Consider the following 19,339-nt stretch of genomic DNA (forward strand, 5'->3'; position numbering starts at 1 on the left):
CTATAGCTTTCATGCATCCTCTGTTGTGTTCACTACGACGGGTCCAATTCATCGATTACTAACTACACGAACTATAGATACATTCTTTTTTTGACGATATTCACGAACGATTCTACCATAATCGTGACGAGAAACACGAATGACATTACTGTTTGTGTTCCTGACCAACACGTGGCTTCGACTTCTTTTCTATTTTTCGAGCCCTAAGTGTCCTTGGAGCTCGATGGACAGGTCGAAAGCGCAATTTTCGGCAGTAACTCTTTTAATTTAGATAATTAAAAATACATATATTTTATAATACATGTTCATGCCTACCACTCCAGTTCAGAAGCGCAGATTTGGTATCTCTGGGGTCAGTGTGGGGGCCTCGATGCACCTGTTTCAGCCTAGGCATAACCTAATGCTTAACATATAGGAGCATGCTATTTTTGTTACAATAGGCCTATTCCGCTCAACAAAACGTACACCGTAAAGGGTTGGCGTAGGACAATCTACTCAAAATATGGCTATTTGAGTTAAACCAATGTGCAGTACAAAGCAGTCACATTATATTTCAGGTGTCCCAACTTTAGGCAAATAGTATTTGTTTCGCCCAGTGCTCGACTTTACTGGAGTTAACGGATGCCGAAGTATAGCCAGGCATTGCTTGCAACGTTACCGCGTCGCATGCTGACTGATCTCCCCTTGGCGGCTTGCAATGTGGTTTGCAATGTGGCTGGCAGTTTCACCAAAATAACAGAATCTCCCGACAGTCCCGTTCACCTTCGTGTATCCTTTTTTTTTATCGTGTATCCTTTTTGGTAAGAGGGTCAGAGGTTCTAGAGAACTCGACGATATCTAGGAAAGTCGCAAACGGCTGTCGCCTAGATAGCCCTGAGAAACAGACGAGAAACCAGTAGCTTGGCTACTAGGTTGATGCAGAGAATTCTTACAGCTCATAAATCTACTACTGGTAGGAAACGAACTGGATACACTCACTGCTACCTTAAGACTGCCTTATACTATTTTTGGAAAAAGACTCTTATTAGATGACTCTGTCTAGTCATCGAGTCTTTACTGCAAGCGGAACAAGTTTTCTCGCTTGCCTTTGTAGTGCCCCAACAGCGAGCAAAAGTGGAGGTCACAAATTGGCGTCTTTACTCGGTAATCTATTTCTAAAGTTCAGACGTTAAGATAAAATTCACAATCGAACGAATGCTTTCTAAACCAACAAAAAACCATTTCCAATAACGAATACTAAAGACGTGAAAAGATGAACAGGAACTCCCACCGCTTTTTAAATACGCTACTACATTGGTGCCTTGTAAGCTGCAAGGGTTATGTAACCCCAAGAGACAAACTCCGTAAGCGTCTTCGAAAGCTCTCGTCTCGTATGACTTTTATGAATTAACTTTAGGAATTGTTTGAAAATAATACGAAAAACAATAGACAAGCGGGCTGAAGCTGATACGGGTCGTTATTCGATTTGGTGACATTCAGGCCGACGAAGTCCGATGGTAAGACTATTTAGAATGCTGCGACCCACAATTCACAAGCTGGAACAATTAAAGGATTGAAATACATTTTTCGGTATAGAACGACATGAGGGCTGTGACGACGTTTTTACCGTCTTGACGAGGCGTAGATGTTTTCATTGAATAGGTTTAGATATAAACGGCCAGACTATCGCCTTATCGGGAACTGAAAAGTTTATCGCGAGTGGTGATCACTAGTGTATAGGCTGAACAGGGAAAATTCATGACGACTATTTGGCTGCTATCACCATCTTGTCATTGCAGGGTCTCGGAGTTAGCCATGAAGTTAACTGGACTGAACTAAGACGGCGGCCGTTACCCGCAGCATTATCAGCAAGACATGAAAAGCTAACAGCTACACTAGCAGAACCATTCAGAATCAGATACAGGTCTTTCCCAAACAATTGTAGTTGACAACAAGACAAACTGGGTCCGATACGAGAGAAGTTCACTTCTAACAGCGCTTTCACGTTTCAGCTGTAACAGTTTATTTTAACGTATATAAGGATTTCAATGTAAAGACACTATTTTCCCTGACGATTGTCGGCACGCTAAAAATAATCGTACTAACAATCGATTAGAGAAATCTTTCTTTAGAGAGTTTTCTTTCTTCGCGTTTAATATAGATAAATCCAGAGTCGAATTCGTGGCAGCAGTTGCTCATGTGTATATAAAAGAAAAACAAAAAAAAAATATATATATATATATATATATATATATATATATATATATGGATAAATGTAATAGCTATTTAACCACTTGAGCTTGAGCTGCGGCTGAGAGTTGCTCGTCTGAGGTTGACCATCAACATGAAAAATGTTGCATTTATGGCGAAATGATGATTGTAGGTATATTCGCATGTAAGCAAATGCAACTTACAATTCAAATTCATTGGAAAGAAATTGGAAGATATCCGGTAAATCGTTGACGTAAAACGACGAGGTTAATCAGGATAAGGACCAAAGTAGTGATTTTCGTTGATCAGGTTGGAGAAAAGCGACCGGCCTCGAGCTAGTACCGTATCATTGGTGGGTAGTATAAGGTGTACTAGTGTACCGTTTGTAGGAAATTTCCTCAAAACCAAAAACATGACGAATTACCCGTGCAGCTGTTCCTGTACTGCAGTAGCTTATCGATCTCAGGACCCAGGAAGACACTTGGTCGGTTATTACGATCCAAACTACGTCGCTGTACGAGGTGGGGCCGTCAATCCACACGTAATTGCAAACGAAATTCAAACCCTCGACGCGACGGACGGGAAAGGAGGCGTTTTTCAATACGCTGCATATGCGGCCCAAGCTATCGGAGGCATTATACTCCTCGGCTCACTGGCTGGCTGTATTTATAGCCTGCTAATGCCTAAACCCTCTTCGCGTTTTGACGCGCACAACGTTAATGTCAATAGGCCAGTATATGGAGATGGGACGACTCCAGGGGGTCATAGCCCCTGTCCTTATTGCCGTTACTGAAGCGGTTATCAGTTTAAACCTATTACATTAGTAAGCTTCAGTGGAAATTCTGGACGTGAACCGGACAAGTTGATTAGGGTAACGCAGCAGTGCATTTCAATAAAGTTTACCCTGAACACCCAAAATTTACGGGATCTAAAACAAGCAACCGGCGACGGAAGAACTTCTACCGTAAATACACACCAGTGTACGAATAAAATCCATGGCTACGGTTTGAAGTGATAAATTTTCTTCGATTTACGAACTTAACGTATTTGTCGGTGCGAATGAAAAACTCGTCTTCGATGGTCCAGGAAGAAAGGTCTTTCGGCCTACAGCCCAATTCATGAAACATCATTTTCTCGCAGTGCTTCGGACAAATTTCTAAACTTACCGAATTTAAACAAATCTAAAACTTAAATTCTCGTTCGAAGAGACCTGACTCTCCAGCGGCATTATTCCTTTGAACCAAACTGTTTTCAATTTTGTAATGCTAATATAGAGGGACGTATATCTCTAATTTATTATATACTTTAGTATATAATAGATTACTAAACTAACGTATAAGTTAACGACTTATTTTTGGAAGTACTTATTTTATTTAGACTTAGGTAGGACTTACGTAAGCTTGCTGAAGTTCTTACTTTCCTTGGCTTAATTCTTATTAGTATAAAAATTATTGGTTAGTTATTTTGCTGTTGTGGGTCCCAAAAGGCTAATTCGGCGTGTTGCCGTGGATTAAAAATGTAAATTTTTCTTCTATCGAAAGATTTTGGAAAAAAAAATGGTAATCAATAGGAGTAATGTGTGACGAGTGCAGTGGATTATGGAGCTTCCGTATTTATATTTTTGCTACCTCAATTCCTGAGGACCGTTAATGTGCGTTGGGAGCAATTTACTTATGTTAATATTTGTTGCATAATGTGGAATGCGTTAGTAATGTCGTCCAGTAGCTAGTAGCTATTTCCAGCGAAAATTCATGAAATTGGGGTCTGTGATGCCGACACCAAACCACCGAACAAGCACAATGTTTCTACAGCTAAATATTTACACTCGCCGATTCAGTGGAATATACCCAGTCGTGTGGTTGTTTTTCATCGCAATTCGATGCAAAAAGCTCATCGCTTTAACTGTAAAGTAAAGGCCCCTACATCTTTCATGTTTTCGTGTTTTTACGTTAGCGACACGACTGACGTGAAGCAGCACATCGTTCTCCTATACATCAAACCTGCGTGTTAATATCCGTTCATTTTGGGATAGGTCGCGTCTGCCACACCTCGCTCAACTTCGGAGAAAGTCTTCCACGAGAGAGTTAAAATGCCCGACCCAGAATTTTTTCAACCAATGTACACGATACTTCTAGAGGCGGAATTTTCACCGAGCACACGATCCATACAGCAGGCTGTCTCTGCCGCTGAAACTTTTAGATGAAATTAATTTGCGAGTTTTCTAGGTTTATGTAATCTACCCTTAATTTGTCTGAAGAAAGTTTGAGTGGCGATATTCGAGTGAGTGAAACAACAACAGAAAACGTCCCACCGTAGCATTATCTAAAAGTATGAAACAGTAGCAATTTTAGACGAAAGAATCGAACGTATAGAATGCAATCAAGACCGGTGCTCTGTACGCGCTAATGATCAACAGATCAATAGACGAAACTGCTTTGCTAGGGGTCTACTATTTTTTTAAAGTTATATTAGGTACCTGTTCATTAGCTTTTTGCTAGTCACTTGTATAGCTTCGGATTTTCAGAAGCGCTTTAAGGCTGAACATGTTAACAGCGTTCAGTTCTCTAAGTTTAGCCCACTCGTTGTTATCTAACGTACATTTGACAATTTAAAATTATACGCATTTCACAACGTTCAACCAAAAGGAGAGCGTACAGCACAAACTTCTATGTTTTTTAGCTTTGCTCGCTGACGGCAGACGTTTTTACTGACACCCTGCACGAGCATCGGGCTCTGCTCTGGGCAGACGGGTATATTTTTAATGACCTTTTGCTTCAGCGAGCACCTACCAGCTAACTGATGCAGATACAGATCAGAGCCGTATACATAGATCACGTGTCGGTGCTCGCGAAGAAACGTCACTAAATTCAGAACAGTACGTACCCCGGTCATCTCGCATACATAAACACGTACAGCCGTAATGCTAAACGCGACCGAATTAGTTAATTAGCTCACTTTTCGGTTAACTTGTATTGCCATTTTAATTCAGCTCACTACAAATCGACTGGACGCACTCGTAAACATAAGAGGCAGCACGCGTATACCGGATGTATATCAATATGCCGTAGAAAAGTAAGTTCAGCTTGAGCAGGATTATCATCAAACATCCTGCAAATAAGCCCAATTAACCGTAGTATTAGATTGCTTGGAATCTCGCATCGACGATCGATCTTCCTTGATTGAGGCTCAATACTTACAACACAAAAAAACCTGCTGGAGCGGAAACAATTAACGATTGAAGTCTAAGCTTTCGTCGAGTAACTTCAAGCTTGAAAATGGATTTGACAGTCACGATCAGTCTAGCCCCAAATGCCGTTGACATGAAGCGCAGTATCGCGTTAGGAACAATTTAATGGCGCACCCCATCAACCAGATATTGGCGAACACCAACACAGGCGAAAATTCTATACAAAACCTGCAATGAATGTTGTTCCACAGTCAGTTACATAAAACGATACCTGTCGACCAAGAGATAATCAAGAAGCTACTCATAAACAATTACATTAATTAAAGGTCGTCGCCTGAATGTTCTGCATAAAAATAGGGTTATAGGACAATCAACACAGTGCTCAAACGGATATTTACCTGAAAGAAGCCGGAATCAGTGAGTATCTATAATATAGACGAATTGTCCAATATAACGTACGTCCATAGTCGTACGATAGCTGAGCATGACCGTCCTCGCTGATTTCGCATGTACAGGCGCCCGTGTTAACATTAGTTGAAAATACTACTTTCTGAAATTACGTTGAGGCAGTCCTCTCGTACCGACTCGCAAAACAATTACCAGCTTTTTTTTTAATATAATGGAAGTTTTTCCCTATCATGCTGATAAAACGTAGACTTTCCACTAATAAGAGTCTGCTGTGCCTGTTAGATTTCGTACCATTAGCGATACCTCAAACGATTTAGCAAATTGAGCATTTTAAATTAGTTTTAATTACTTGCCGCTAACAGAGGATATATGGTGCATATTTACCTTAGGCTTTTGACCATCCACCATCGCTAACTGAGTCAAAAGGCATTATTATAGGAAATTTACTTTGAAGGAAACATCGTTTGCGATATCTACAGAAGACTGGTGAAAAGACTGGAAAGAGACCTTTACCAATAAAACAGATCTCTATCAGTGCACTCATTTTAGAAATGGAGATTGAGAGGTTGAGAGTAGGTAACTACACCTCGGGGCCTTCAACGAGCGGACAAGTTGCTACGCCTACTCACTGGGGTCCCTATAAAAGATTTCTTAAAATGAGTGTCATCGATTTGTAATGAAAACACCAGAGATGGAAATGAAGATAAAGACATGGGTTTTCAACGAAATGAGTCTGGAATCGATTCGGACAAATACGATTACTGGTAAACGCCAACCTGGAACCATTGGCGAGAAGTTTCCACGACTGCAGCAGCTCGTCGTTTCGTTTGAAACCCTGAAGTGTAGTCATCCTCTTCGTGGTCTTCAACCTCGCAATTTGATCACACTAGTAATGTGTTGCTGTTTCACTATTATCAATGCTCATTAATGGATACCACCAACGCTATTGTTTTCGAGGAACAAAAGCTGGTTCACAGATGCTAAGCTATATTTTTGATTCTAAACTCATTATTTTCGAATGACACCCAGTTGATTTTTCAATGCAAGGCAATCTGATCACATATAAAGGACCGAGGGGAACAATTTCATCAAAATGAAATGTAGTTTTCTTCTTTTTATTTTCAATGATGGCACAATAAGCAACCACTCCTCTTTCACTTTGAGTTCATGCACGTGGATCTCTTACAACGTATCTGAATCGTTCAAAACTTGTTTAGTTAACTTGGTGCCGAGCATATTACTATCGATAAAGTTCATATGCCCTCGGAGTCCATCCTCTTGCGTTCTCTATTAATTGAGTAGGTCTATAGAAAAAAAGTCGTTTGTTTGGAAGTGCGCTGTAATTGCTACGTGAGCGTTGCGTATGTCACACTATTTTACCTGGCTCAGGAGACCTACATAAGCCTATGTTTTTATTTCATCATGCTGAAAGGCTTCTCTAATCAAATAAAAACCAAGAAAGTCTTCTTGTGTACACACGATTTAGTGATATACGAGTCGAGCGGGTTTCAAGCGCATCAACCTCTGGCCCGATTCGACGCAGGAACCGCAGATTTGGGGGTGACCGTAACGCTGACCAAAATAGAACAATGAAGCGTAGAACGGGAGGCAGGACAACGGCCACTGAGATCTTGTATCTCGTCAAGTTGCTTCCTGCCTATGTGAACCAAAATCCGTACTTGGGGTTATTCTTCTCCGCAAATGGTAGCACTTCCACTGTACAAGTCACTAAAATCTACAGGACACCGTTGTTGGCCGCATGGACGCTCCAATCATCTCATCGCCTGTCTGTCGCAATCGCTCTTGGCGTGTTCGACCTTAAAGTATCTCCAATACAACGTATGGGATACACATCATTTAGGACAATCTTGTAGTGATTTCCAAAAACCCTAAATAATTATATTGCCTTAAAACCTTCAAAAAAGCATTGGACTCGAAATCGCCATTACTATCTGAGGACCTAGTCCTCACTTTGGACTTCCAGCGAAAGAAGCCTCCAATATCGACCTTAGAAACTGTACCTAGAAACGAGGAGGTCCATGGAGATTTTTATACTTCGCTTTCGACGAGGGACAACACGTAGAAAGGCGTAAGCTGGCTAAACAAATATGTCCTCATTCGCTTTGCTGTGCATGAATTCCACCATAGCCTCAGCAGGAAATCGGGTTTCCACGAGCTCGACGATACATACAAGTGCTTTAGATGTGAGGAAATTGTGATAAATTTCATGTTGGTCGTTATTCCCCTGTACCGTCTTTAGGATGTTTGGCAAATCTCACATCAAATATATGACCCATATAACGCAACCTGCTTCAAATGGTTCTATATATTCATTCTGTGTTATCGATCTGTATATAGGAGACTTTTGACACTACTATGAACAGAGATGAACAAACGAAACTTGTTATTTTATTGTACCAGGGTTATTAAATCAAACTCTATAGAATCGTAACAATTTCTATATAAACTCACATTGTACGGTTGTTTTTATAAATAGGGCCTTACCTAAAATATACTATCGTAATAGAGCCTAGTTTGTAAGGCGTCTGTGTTCGAGCGATTAATTATCCGATATGAATATATTTCAGATTCGTTGTAACTATTTCAACGTTACAATCTGGTGAGAGTTTTTAATAAAAACTAATTGAAAATAACAATGAATATTTTGGATCAACTTAGCAAAATAACGCCAGCTGCCAATGCAACGGGACCGTGTGTGGACGCTAGAATTTATATGTGATATTAAGCGTAATCTGCTCAGCTCAGCAGCTCAGTACAACAATGGAGAATCATCCGAGTCTCTCAGTATAAATTTGAGTTATTAAGAATTGCTTTCAATAAACACAAGACTACAGTCAGAAGCTTTGTCTGCTCTTGAGAGTGAGTGCATGGTCACTTCGTGAGCTCATAAACCTTACAACCGAAGTACAATTAAGTTATCATATGTGAAAATTACACCTGTTGTAACGGCTCCGACTCTAGTCGTTCCTGGCATCGCTCCAGATGATCCCTAGTTACGTGGCCGGAAGTTTTTAGCGAAGTCACCAGGGGTGCTTGCCTTTGCAGGAGTGCCAAGACATGATTTATTTGTCATGGTTCCGTGAACACAGTCACATACCAACCAATTTTCAAAGGTAATACGTAAAAAACCCATATAATTCATTCCGATGAGTCTGCATCCTCTGATAGCAGAATCCAAGCAGTGTAATCTTTCACGTGCGCCAAAATTGGCCACGTCCCTAATCTTTATTTGTTTACCGTTTTTTTTTAATTTTTAATAATTTTTTTTTTTTTACTTTATCCACCGGTGCATTAAATCAGTGGAAATCATACGAAAATTATTTTCAATCTTGTAAGTGTGTTTCCGATTGATAAGCTGTCGCGGTTAAACATATATCCTTCCATTGTATGTCCGCGCATTTAGTAAAAGCCTATTGTCGTTAATAGTAGCGAGTTCAGGTGAGCTTTCTTGTGTCTGTTTGGTGATTGAATCTCAAAAAAATAGCTCCGACATAAATAAACACTCGTCTTTTTGCTACATAACAGTAGGTTCAATTGTTTTCTTTGCTAACTGCAGCTATACAGAAAAGGGAGTACGGTGCTTACCATTAACAAACTAATTAGTTTGTAAATGAATTACTTGGTCAAGGATAAACCGCAAGATGTTTACTTTTCTATTTTTTTTCTTTCTTTCTTTCTATCTATACGTACTTTTAAAACAGCAGTAGAAACGCAGCAGGCGTTGGCGTCATCACAATGCCAATACTGGGAGTACGTCCGTAAATTGGTAAGCGTTTACTCGGTACGTACAAGTATTTGGATACGTCCTAGACGCAAATATAATCTTCAAGTTTAGCTTCATGTAAGTTGCTGCTTTCTGTATTTGTTATGAGTTACTTTATTTCATGCGTTCCTTATTAAGCAGTTACATTTCAAGCTAATTTACAGTATGATTGTTACAGTTAATAAGCTGTGACTTTGTGGCAGCCTCGTTCAGTCTGGCAGGGAGTACGGTGCTTACCATTAAATTTCGGCTGATGTGTACCGTGCTTTGGGTGGGCATATTTCCACTGAGACAACACCAAGTCATTCAGTCAACATTATCGCTCGTAGATTCCCGTCATCGGTATGGACTCATGGCAGTTTGCTGTCAGAACAAAAAAAAAAGGGCCTGAAATGAACCTTAGGTGGCTTTGGGCAGTGGCTTATGAGTAGCATTAGCTCCAACCCATCGAAAACCATTGAAATCGTCTGCAAATTTCTACGTGATTAGGGATGGATCCTATTGGTAGAGAGTCCTTTCCGGTGCACGGTTCTCCGCTTCATTTTTTAAGCTCGCTAGTTAGAATTGAGAAACCACTGTACATTATTGTTAGCTCAGCTGATATATATATATCTGTTTTTGATTAATTTTTCTAATCTCACAGTCTAACACTCACTAATTCAAGGGTGACGATCCATGAATATTTAAATTCGTAGTAATGACCTTATTGTACAAACAATATTAAAATAGTACCAGAGAAATCAAAATGCAAATGTAGTCATAAGACCGAATAGGTCACTTAGCTTTTGAAACTAACAGAGATTAGGTAAACGATCAGTAGAACAGGCAATAGGACAAGCAATCGACGACAGGATCTGGCTTGCTAATGGGTTTGGCCTACATCCAAATTGGAAATAATCCAGGGAAAGTATTACCGAACAGAATCAACGTGACCTGATAGCCAGCTTTTTGTGCAGCTTAGCCAACATTCTTTCGGAATGGCCAGAAGAAATAGCGAATATCGTTTCTGTTAATTAAAAATAAGGGAAAGCTCAATGAAGAATCGTCACTTATGCGAAATGGCGGCGCTCGCCAACTATCCTTCGTTTTACCATACCTTAAAGATTGTGCTCGTTCATAGGGAAAGCAAGCCCAATGCTGTATTGTGGCGTATGAAGTCACCCCGAAGAACGTTTTTGCCGTTCTAGTGAGTAAATTCGTCTATTGCTGCTCCATTCTCTCTGATAGGCCCAAAAATACTATATATAACGCAGTAGAAATTGAATGTAGGATGAATAGGACCTAAATTATAATACGCAATAAAAAACCTCTTAGATCCGTAACATATTGATACTGTGATTGATATTGAAAACATTAATGAAGCTAGTAGTACTTCATTTTATTTCTAATTCCGAGTGCATAAGGGAAATCATGGGATGGGATAAGACAGGTCGAAATTATTCTTTTTGCAGTCTCAAGCTTTGCGGGAGTGTTTCCTAATCTGATTGTCTGTCTACTTATAAATGAGTGCACATACAGGTTTCGATGTCGGTAGACGAATATTTAGCCTTGATGGTAAAAAAAGATTATTTTTTCTTAAAATGTAATCCACTTTTTTACAAAGCCCTAAAAAGAACAAAATATGCGATCTCTTAGTCGATATAAATGTATATGTCTAGCTTTTTTTGCATGTACTACAAATATAATACATTTAAAATAAAAACATATTCTGTATTTTTAAAGGAGTAAATACGCCTATTGCGAAAACAAGCCTACAGTTTAGCTTAACCAAACCGGTATCAATTAGATACCTGTTTCCCTTCCAAACAAGAGGCCTACCTTTTGCATCTATAGACTTACATTATTCTCTAGCCTATTAGCCTACACTCATCTTACCAAAGGCAGGTTGGTGAACGCCAATGCAAAAAGCCCCATTGAAAAGGCCAACAGTATCTTTATGTCAGGCTTCGGCTTAGTGAGAAAATAGCAGAGTGGGAAAAAAACGGGTTCATGCTAAAAAAAAATTCCCGATAGAGTCAGGCCTACTAAACCCCGTTGTCGTCACCATACGCCGAATAGCGAACGGATGCCAATTGCAATGAAATTTCTCTTAAATGATTTAACTGACATTAAAAGTTTGTACAGTTTATACAATGATGATTTGTTATGGTGAAATAAAAAAAAATCTCAAAAAAGATTTTTATTGGTCGAAACAAACGTTTTTGTAAGAAGGCAAATACCAAAAAAGCTTGCCTTCGCTAACATATCTGCTATGTAAAGTTCGGCACTCCGAAATTGAAAAAAATTAGAGAACTGGATACTAGAAGTGATTCACACAGCTTATTTACATAGATAACAATAGTACGACGTAAGTAGCATGATACGCGGAGCTATGCATCGTTTATTTCAACTTACATTTGAGGTAGTCGATATCGATTGTGGAGCTTGAATCAAGGCTATATGGACTATTTTATATGGCAATATTGTACGATTAATACGCGTAAAGAGCATAATATCTTCACAGGGTATCTAGGTGCGGCCACATCTGCCAGCATTGTCCTGCTTTTCGGTCGCATAATATTAAATTAAAAATACTGCAATATATTTGCTATTTAGTGTATAAAGCGGTCGATACAATTTAATGTGTACTAAATGAAATGAAGAACATCAAATACTAACGATGCGATGCTCTCGTTGTTCCACATAGGCTGTATTGATAAATAGCCAAATTCACAGTGGCTTATAGATTTGGTCTTGTTTATTTTGGCCTTTGTTATTTCATCAGTTCAATGAACGTTTACGTGAAAAGCAATTACCCTACACTACGATGGGCATCGTGATCCTATATAATTATCCCAAATTATGTCTAGGCTTATTACGACCAGGTAACTCTGCATCGAAATGTAGTTCTTGTATCGTATCTGGTGACTTTTCGGTGAACATGAGCTCGAAGCATGCCAGCGTGTCTAAGAGAACGTTTTGAATTACTATAGATATTATTATTAATTTGTTACATTGTTTTAAAATATGTTGTTTGTAAAATATTTGTTATTTTATTTAAATTTTTATAATTATTTCAGATGCATCTAACATTTTGTCTGGCCCTTTGTCGCTAACAAGACGTTTCTCTTGAAATTACACTTGAAATAACGGTTGCCTTCATCGTCAGTATCCATTTCGACGTTTATAACATTGGTATCTACTGTTAGTATACGACGGCTTCGAAGTCACTCAACGCTACATCTTGCTTTACTCCACTGCGTTGATTCTTCCCATCTTAACAAACCACTAAAAAATGGCTATGTTGAACGGTAGACGAAGGGAAGCTTGCTCGGCTGGAAACATTTTTTCTGGACGCTTCGTTGTTCCTCGTCAAATAACGAATGCGGCAACATTTGCAGTTGTGTGCTTAAGCTGTCTATGGTCATTTGGGCAGTTCGCTGTTCCTACCACCCGCTTGACCCGGAAAGCCGTCATCGATAAATTTCCTGCTGTGCCTTAGGCTGTGCGAGACGGCGAAGACGACGGGTCGCACAGCGAAAATGCACGTAAGCGAATACGACCACCCAACGAATCCCGGCCATTTTATTTTTAAGGTTCAACTTTGCAGGAGCTGTATCTTCACCTGGATGTCACTCTCCTATGTTCTGGAATTACTGAAGACAAAAAGAGATAGATGGCCATTGTTCTACATGGGTTGTATATTCCGGAATGACGCTGACAAAGCCGACAATTCGATAGCGTGCCCCATGCATTGTATAACAATTAGTGGTAAAGAATTCGCTAGATAGGATTAAAAGTAGGAACTATTTGGTAGTAGGAAGCAGGAAGGATTTTTTGAAAAATTGAGAGTTGATAGTCGATGCTTAGATAGTGATGCTTGTCCATCTAAATGCTACTTCTGAGACGCTCTCTCTTCGTAATAGTGGCAGTGCTGGTTAGCTTTGCCAGCAACTAGCAACGTGATGGAATCTTTGTCAGCAAATTTGCCATAACTAAACAGTTCTGATTGCAGTTGATCAGGTGATACCACAAACGTGTCAACCTAGCTCTAATGGTCCTACATGAAGCATCTTCGTCCTTCAACAAAACACGGCTATTCCTGTCCATGCGGTCTGTATTGGGCTATCCAATACGAGTGGTCAAGTAGCGAGGCGAGGTCAGAGCAATAATTCAAAATGTAAAGCGTGGGCAGCTTTCGCTAATTGAATCAAGTTGTGTGCCACAGGTAAGGCAATGATTACTCTACAGGCAATTTGGCATGTGGGCACGTTTTCGGAGGTTTGACACTAGCGTGCATACAGTTTCCAATGCGCTCAGAAGTAAATATTAAGGGTTAGCAACGGGAACGCAACAAATGTTATGCTTTACCATATTTCTGCCGTGTCCTGAAATCATCCAATTAAGCTATGCTATTGGGTTTTATCTATACGTATATTATTACACTGCAATTCAATAGAGAGCACTTGTGCTAGACGAGTTTCTCCATAAACACGTTTGAATTTATTTATCTATTACGACCTGCTACCGAATCCGTTCCACCCTATACGTACTACTACAGTCAGTACTCAAGACGAGAGAGGGTGGTATAATCTGTTTTGTTGCGAAATCTATCTATTCATTCGTAAAGGCTTAGGCAGAAATGCATCATGTATGGTATCTCACCGCACACACGTGTGTCTGTACCTTACGTCAGCCAGCTAAAGGGCTAGGTTTAGGTTTTTCTTTCTAAAGCGCTGTGATAAAGAAACAAGTATGACCAGTATCAACGGGAAGGAAGTTGGGGGTCGCCGTAACTAATTTGATTTCGCCCAGTATCTAGGTGTCCTACCTATCTGGGAACTTAGAGAAGATATGACAACAACATCGCGGTTTGCCCGCGTCGTCAGCCAGTATACAGATGTGAGTGTGCATATGACAGAATACGACGAGCAGCGACGAGTGGGCGCACAGTGCCGCAGCGTCTCGCCGTCAACCGCATCAACGATGACGTAAAGGTGAACCTGCGGGCTAAGCTAGTACTATTTCCCTTGGGACCAAGCAGCCACAGGTGCGGGCAAAAGCCTTAACAGCCAACGAACTGTTGATGCTGGGAAGGAGTCTGGTATAATCAGCCAGTCTGCGGCTACCCTTTTTCTGGGTCAAGTGACGAGCAGTAATGCCCGCCCCGACGATGCGACGTTGTGACAGCATTATAGCACGCGGCTTTTATGGAGCATCAACTGCAAAACGGCGTTAGAGGGTAACACGGTTGGTTACACGCGTGCAAATAGCCTGCGTGTTGGTTATGTGTCGCGCACTCGAACTTTTACTGCTGACACTTAAACGACCGCCATAGCAGCCCCAAAAATCCGCAGTCAGCGATAGAAACAAAGAGGTTCGTATAGACGAAGCGGAACAACCGCTCATGGGGAAAGCAAATGAAGGTTTACAGTAGTTCGGGAGTGAGTCACGAATCTTTAACGATGTAAAGAGCGTCATTATTATTGCTGATATTGGCGCGGAAACGTTTGATTGTTGACGCCACTGCAGCTGTTCTGTGCCGAAGCCTCGGCCCCAATCAGTTTGAACAAACAACCACATTTACTAATAATTATAGCGATTTTCCGCGAGATTTTTTTGCCACTTGTTGCTATAGTCGTGGGATACAAGCTGTTTTGGGAATTGCTCGACGAGCGCCTTCTGGTAGAGTGAGATAGGCGTCTAGTGTTTGGCGCACCGCCGAAGTGATGGAAAGACGCTGCGCTATCAGAGTAGCCCAATGGGAGTTACAGTCAGGCACAGTAAAAGCTTAGATCGAATGAGCAGACGGCAGTCGACTAACGGGAAAAAACGTCAGCCATTCGGAGTTAAGGAGCTTAAACTTGTTGCACCGGATGGATGCAATCGATGTGACGTTTCAGAAACAAAGTTTTTAGTAGCTCGTCTACCGAACCCTAGCTACCGAAGCCTAGCTCGAACCTCCACTTGTTTTGAGATATTTACCATTAGGAAAGTGTGGATTGGTGTACGAGCGAAGGAAGTAGTAACGAACTTAATTTGCATTTCTAAACGATGCGATAGGCCGAGATGATCCGATAAGTTAACTCTGTGCATAGAAACATCAGAGTATCGATGTAAAAGCGTAGACACAGTAGAGGTAGGACGCTTCTTTATATACATTAGCTAGTGTAATAGATATGTTAGTTATGCGACCGTATGGGGTCAATGATTTGATTGAACAATACGCTTCTCTCTGAATACGGTGTAATAACAACCGTGAACAATAAGAATGATGCTGGCCGCCGCTACCTCATTTCAGCAGGTGACGACAGATTATAAATGAAAAAAAGGAAAGCAAGTAACAATGATTGAGAAACATGGCAAGTCGTTTCTAGCCTCGAGTCCTACAGATTAATCGAATAAACTTCATATTTGCTAAAAACACCCTGGATGGTCTTGAGCAATCTCTTAAGTGTAGCAATTATTCGCTTTCGAAGGTAACTCCAAAGATTAACCCATATATGATCCAACATGAAAAGTTGGGTCAGCTTGAAATCCCAATGAACACGTAGAATACAATCAAACTTTTTTGTGTAATCGCGAGATCACGTACGTTTTATGTATCGCAGAAAAACTGGGCCGTCAGTCGAGCTGCCTAATGTATGGGGGCCCGTCTATATGTGTACTTTGGTGTCGCCAAACAAGCCTGATATCGAAACAGCCTCTGCGGTACAGCATCTTGAAAATAGACAAAACTAAGGACATAGGTAGAATACACGAAAAAGCAGGCCGGTTGCCTAACGCGTTGGTAGAATGAATTTTGTTGCTGGCAAATCCCCTGCCCTCAGAATTGTTTTTCAAATTACGAACCCATAGATACACAGATTTCGAATTTCAGCGTCACCGCCGTATCGACGGCCCCAATGGGTAAAACATCATCCGAGAACCTGCTTTACCGCCTTCCCGTCTTCGGTTCTTAAGACCTACTACTGGATCGCAGCGTTCTCAGTAAGGGGCCGCGTTAATTATTGCGGTCAATGGCCGTTGCAGAGTTGGCGTTCCTGCATCAGGCAGTCTATTTAAAAGTGTAGGACATCATGAGACTGCATTGCTGCTACCAAGTCGGAGCTGAACTTGGCCGTTGACCATGACTGACTTGAACGGCGGCGTCCTGATTTGAATCTACAGATACGTATACCCCGTTTGCAGTCGATAGCTGCGGTATATTTATTTTAGATTGCTGCAATATAGGAAGCAGTTTTGAATGATGAGATGGTGAGTTTTGACAAAGGTGGGAACAAATAGAGCTATTTTTAGCTTGATGACAAGCAAAATTTAGGCGTCGCAAAATCTTGTTATGTGTATGAAATGGTAATGCCCAGTGCATTGCACCATAGTGACAGTAATGCGCCTCAATTTCAAAACCAGTCAAATCCGTGAAAATTTCTAAATTGGCGAACTTTGCGTTTAAACTTACAAAACAAAACGGTAGATTGTATGTGTTATCCGGCAGTCGGCCTGGATAGTCCCCTTACTCTAATGCCTGCTGTCCGAAAAAATAAAAAAAGCTGCCATATCATCTTTTTACGATCTGCAGAACATTCTAATCGACCTGGAACAAATAACTGATAGCGTTTAGAAAGATGTGCGGTTATCTTAGGCGATAGGCGTTTCACTAAGTTTTGTTATGTAAGTTTCGTTTTTCATATTGAAGAAGTGATGCATCCACATATATAAATATAACGCATTGTTTGATCTGGTCTGCCAAACAGTGCCACTGCAGACTGTGTCCTATCTTACATTGTTAGGTCAATTCGGTACGTATTACGTCACATTCCTTTTTCTATGTAACCCCTTGAGACAATCTTTACCTGCAGTAGATTTTTTTGCTTGAAGTTAGTACAAGCGGCCTATAAAACTGCAGGGATATTAAAAGGGAAAAAAAAGCTCGATACATTGATTTCCGACCTATTACAGGGCAGAACTGTGGTTCGGCATTTCATTTCAATAGGGCTATTAACGTTCTCAGTAACAATCAGGGGGCCTGTCAAGTTCGTTTGATAACTGTCTTACTTAGCATGTCATTATGACGACCATAGTGCTGACAAGTACAAGACTGTAGTCGGCACATCGCTCCGTGAAGTACTATCTTTATGAAACTAATCTTCCAACAGACTATGCTATAAAATAGTCTGTGTCGACCAAACGCCTCGTCTCTTAAAATAATCACGGACTATAAAGCCAGAATCACTAGTAGTGGTAATTAATAAAAATAGCCGAAGTAGTGGTAAATTCGACGAGGGCGTTCACCGATTTAATGGCCATTGAAGTAGACCGTACTTCGTCTGTACTGGGCACTTTTCCAGCTTCTAAAAAAAAAAAAACAAAAAAAGACAACTATTCATTCCAATATTATTCGTCGATAAAATCACTATATTTTTTTTTTGTCCATATCAAAGCAGAATAAATGTAAACCTTTGGCGATATTTGCTATGTCAAACTATACCTATACGATAAGATTGTTTAAGCATAAATAACACTTATTTTCGACGCTATGCAACCAGGGTACCTATTTGTTTTCTTTGCTAGCCGTCATTATTACCATTATCAAGATTTACGTAATCGTATATAACGCATCGCCAGCTTCCTTGGAACTCCAGTGGGTAACAGCTCCATCTTACAGCGTTAACGTCGCTGGAGCCTAAGGTAGCTTGTTGAAATAGGCGTATCTGCGCCCTGTCTTCGGCTAAAGCTTTGCGCATGTCATGTACCGTTCGAAGTAATTCAAGTTATAATATGGTTAAGCTGAAATGAGGTACAGCTAAGTTGAGAGATTGAGAATGAGAGTGAATCAATAAAATTTAGTGTCGTTTCGCCATGTAGAAAGCTAAAAAGATCACGTTTCCTATTACTGCGCTGATCGCCGTTTACTTACATACGTGTATGCATTAGCGGGCAAAGTTAGTCACGTCGTATCAGTAGTGTCCTGCAGCAGCGCAGGTGTTCGACTTCGATTGCAAAGCGAGACACTTTTAAGTCCTTGGGGATCTGTACAATATCTCTATACCTCAAACAGAGCTTTATCTCGTTTCAATTGGCGTCTCCCAAATACCGGTGTGTCCCGTTCCGCCTTTCCGGCCCGAAGTACTATTGAAGAGCTGATAATGACTCGTTAACATGGCGTTTAATCAGGATACCACCACAACCAGATTGTGTCGGTGCCGAGAACATTAAACAGCAAGCAGGACGATATTTTAGGAGGCATAACAGTGGGCATTTGGCACACCCATTACCGGATAAGGGCGCAGTTGGCCGACTTGGTTTTAAGTATTCTAAGCCCTTCATCGTCGGTTCGTTTCGAGCACGCTTGTCTCGTTATGGCAGATCGCCAGTTGGTGTTTTAATAAAAACGCATGGTACACCAAACTTTAACGTTAACTTGTATTGATTTCAATGTGCCTGCAATTGACTCATCACTCATTACACAGCTCAGATTTAATTCTAGCTTGATACGTCCGCTACACCTCTCAAGCGAGTGATATTATAAACGATGATTTATAATATCATTTCCTGTAAAAAGTGAATCTAAGTTAAGCTAGTTAGGCATTAATCATACTTACGTCATGCACGCAGGGTTTAGGTAGTACCACGCCTGTAGGTGATACGGCATAATTATGCACGTTAAAATCAACACAAAAACACCCAGCATGACGAGAAGAGAGCAACAAGAAGCTGGCTAGTTCTATGAAAATCTTTTTCCATTTCTTAAAATATAATCTTCACTATTCAGCGTTGTTAGGATATATATA

General features: G+C 40.6%; 1 long non-coding RNA gene across 1 annotated transcript in view; it reads right to left on the minus strand.

Moving 5' to 3' along the window:
• LOC147753917 (uncharacterized) overlaps positions 1-19,339 on the minus strand; it is a 96,060-nt gene that overhangs the window by 22,799 nt on the left and 53,922 nt on the right. Inside the window, exon 2 of the long non-coding RNA XR_015313130.1 lies at positions 9,807-9,932. This is a non-coding gene — a long non-coding RNA (uncharacterized LOC147753917). The remainder of the gene's footprint in view (positions 1-9,806; positions 9,933-19,339) is intronic.

Source organism: Varroa jacobsoni, unplaced genomic scaffold, assembly GCF_002532875.2.
Source record: "Varroa jacobsoni isolate VJ856 unplaced genomic scaffold, vjacob_1.0 scaffold_106, whole genome shotgun sequence".
NCBI classification, from domain to species: Eukaryota; Metazoa; Arthropoda; class Arachnida; order Mesostigmata; family Varroidae; genus Varroa; species Varroa jacobsoni.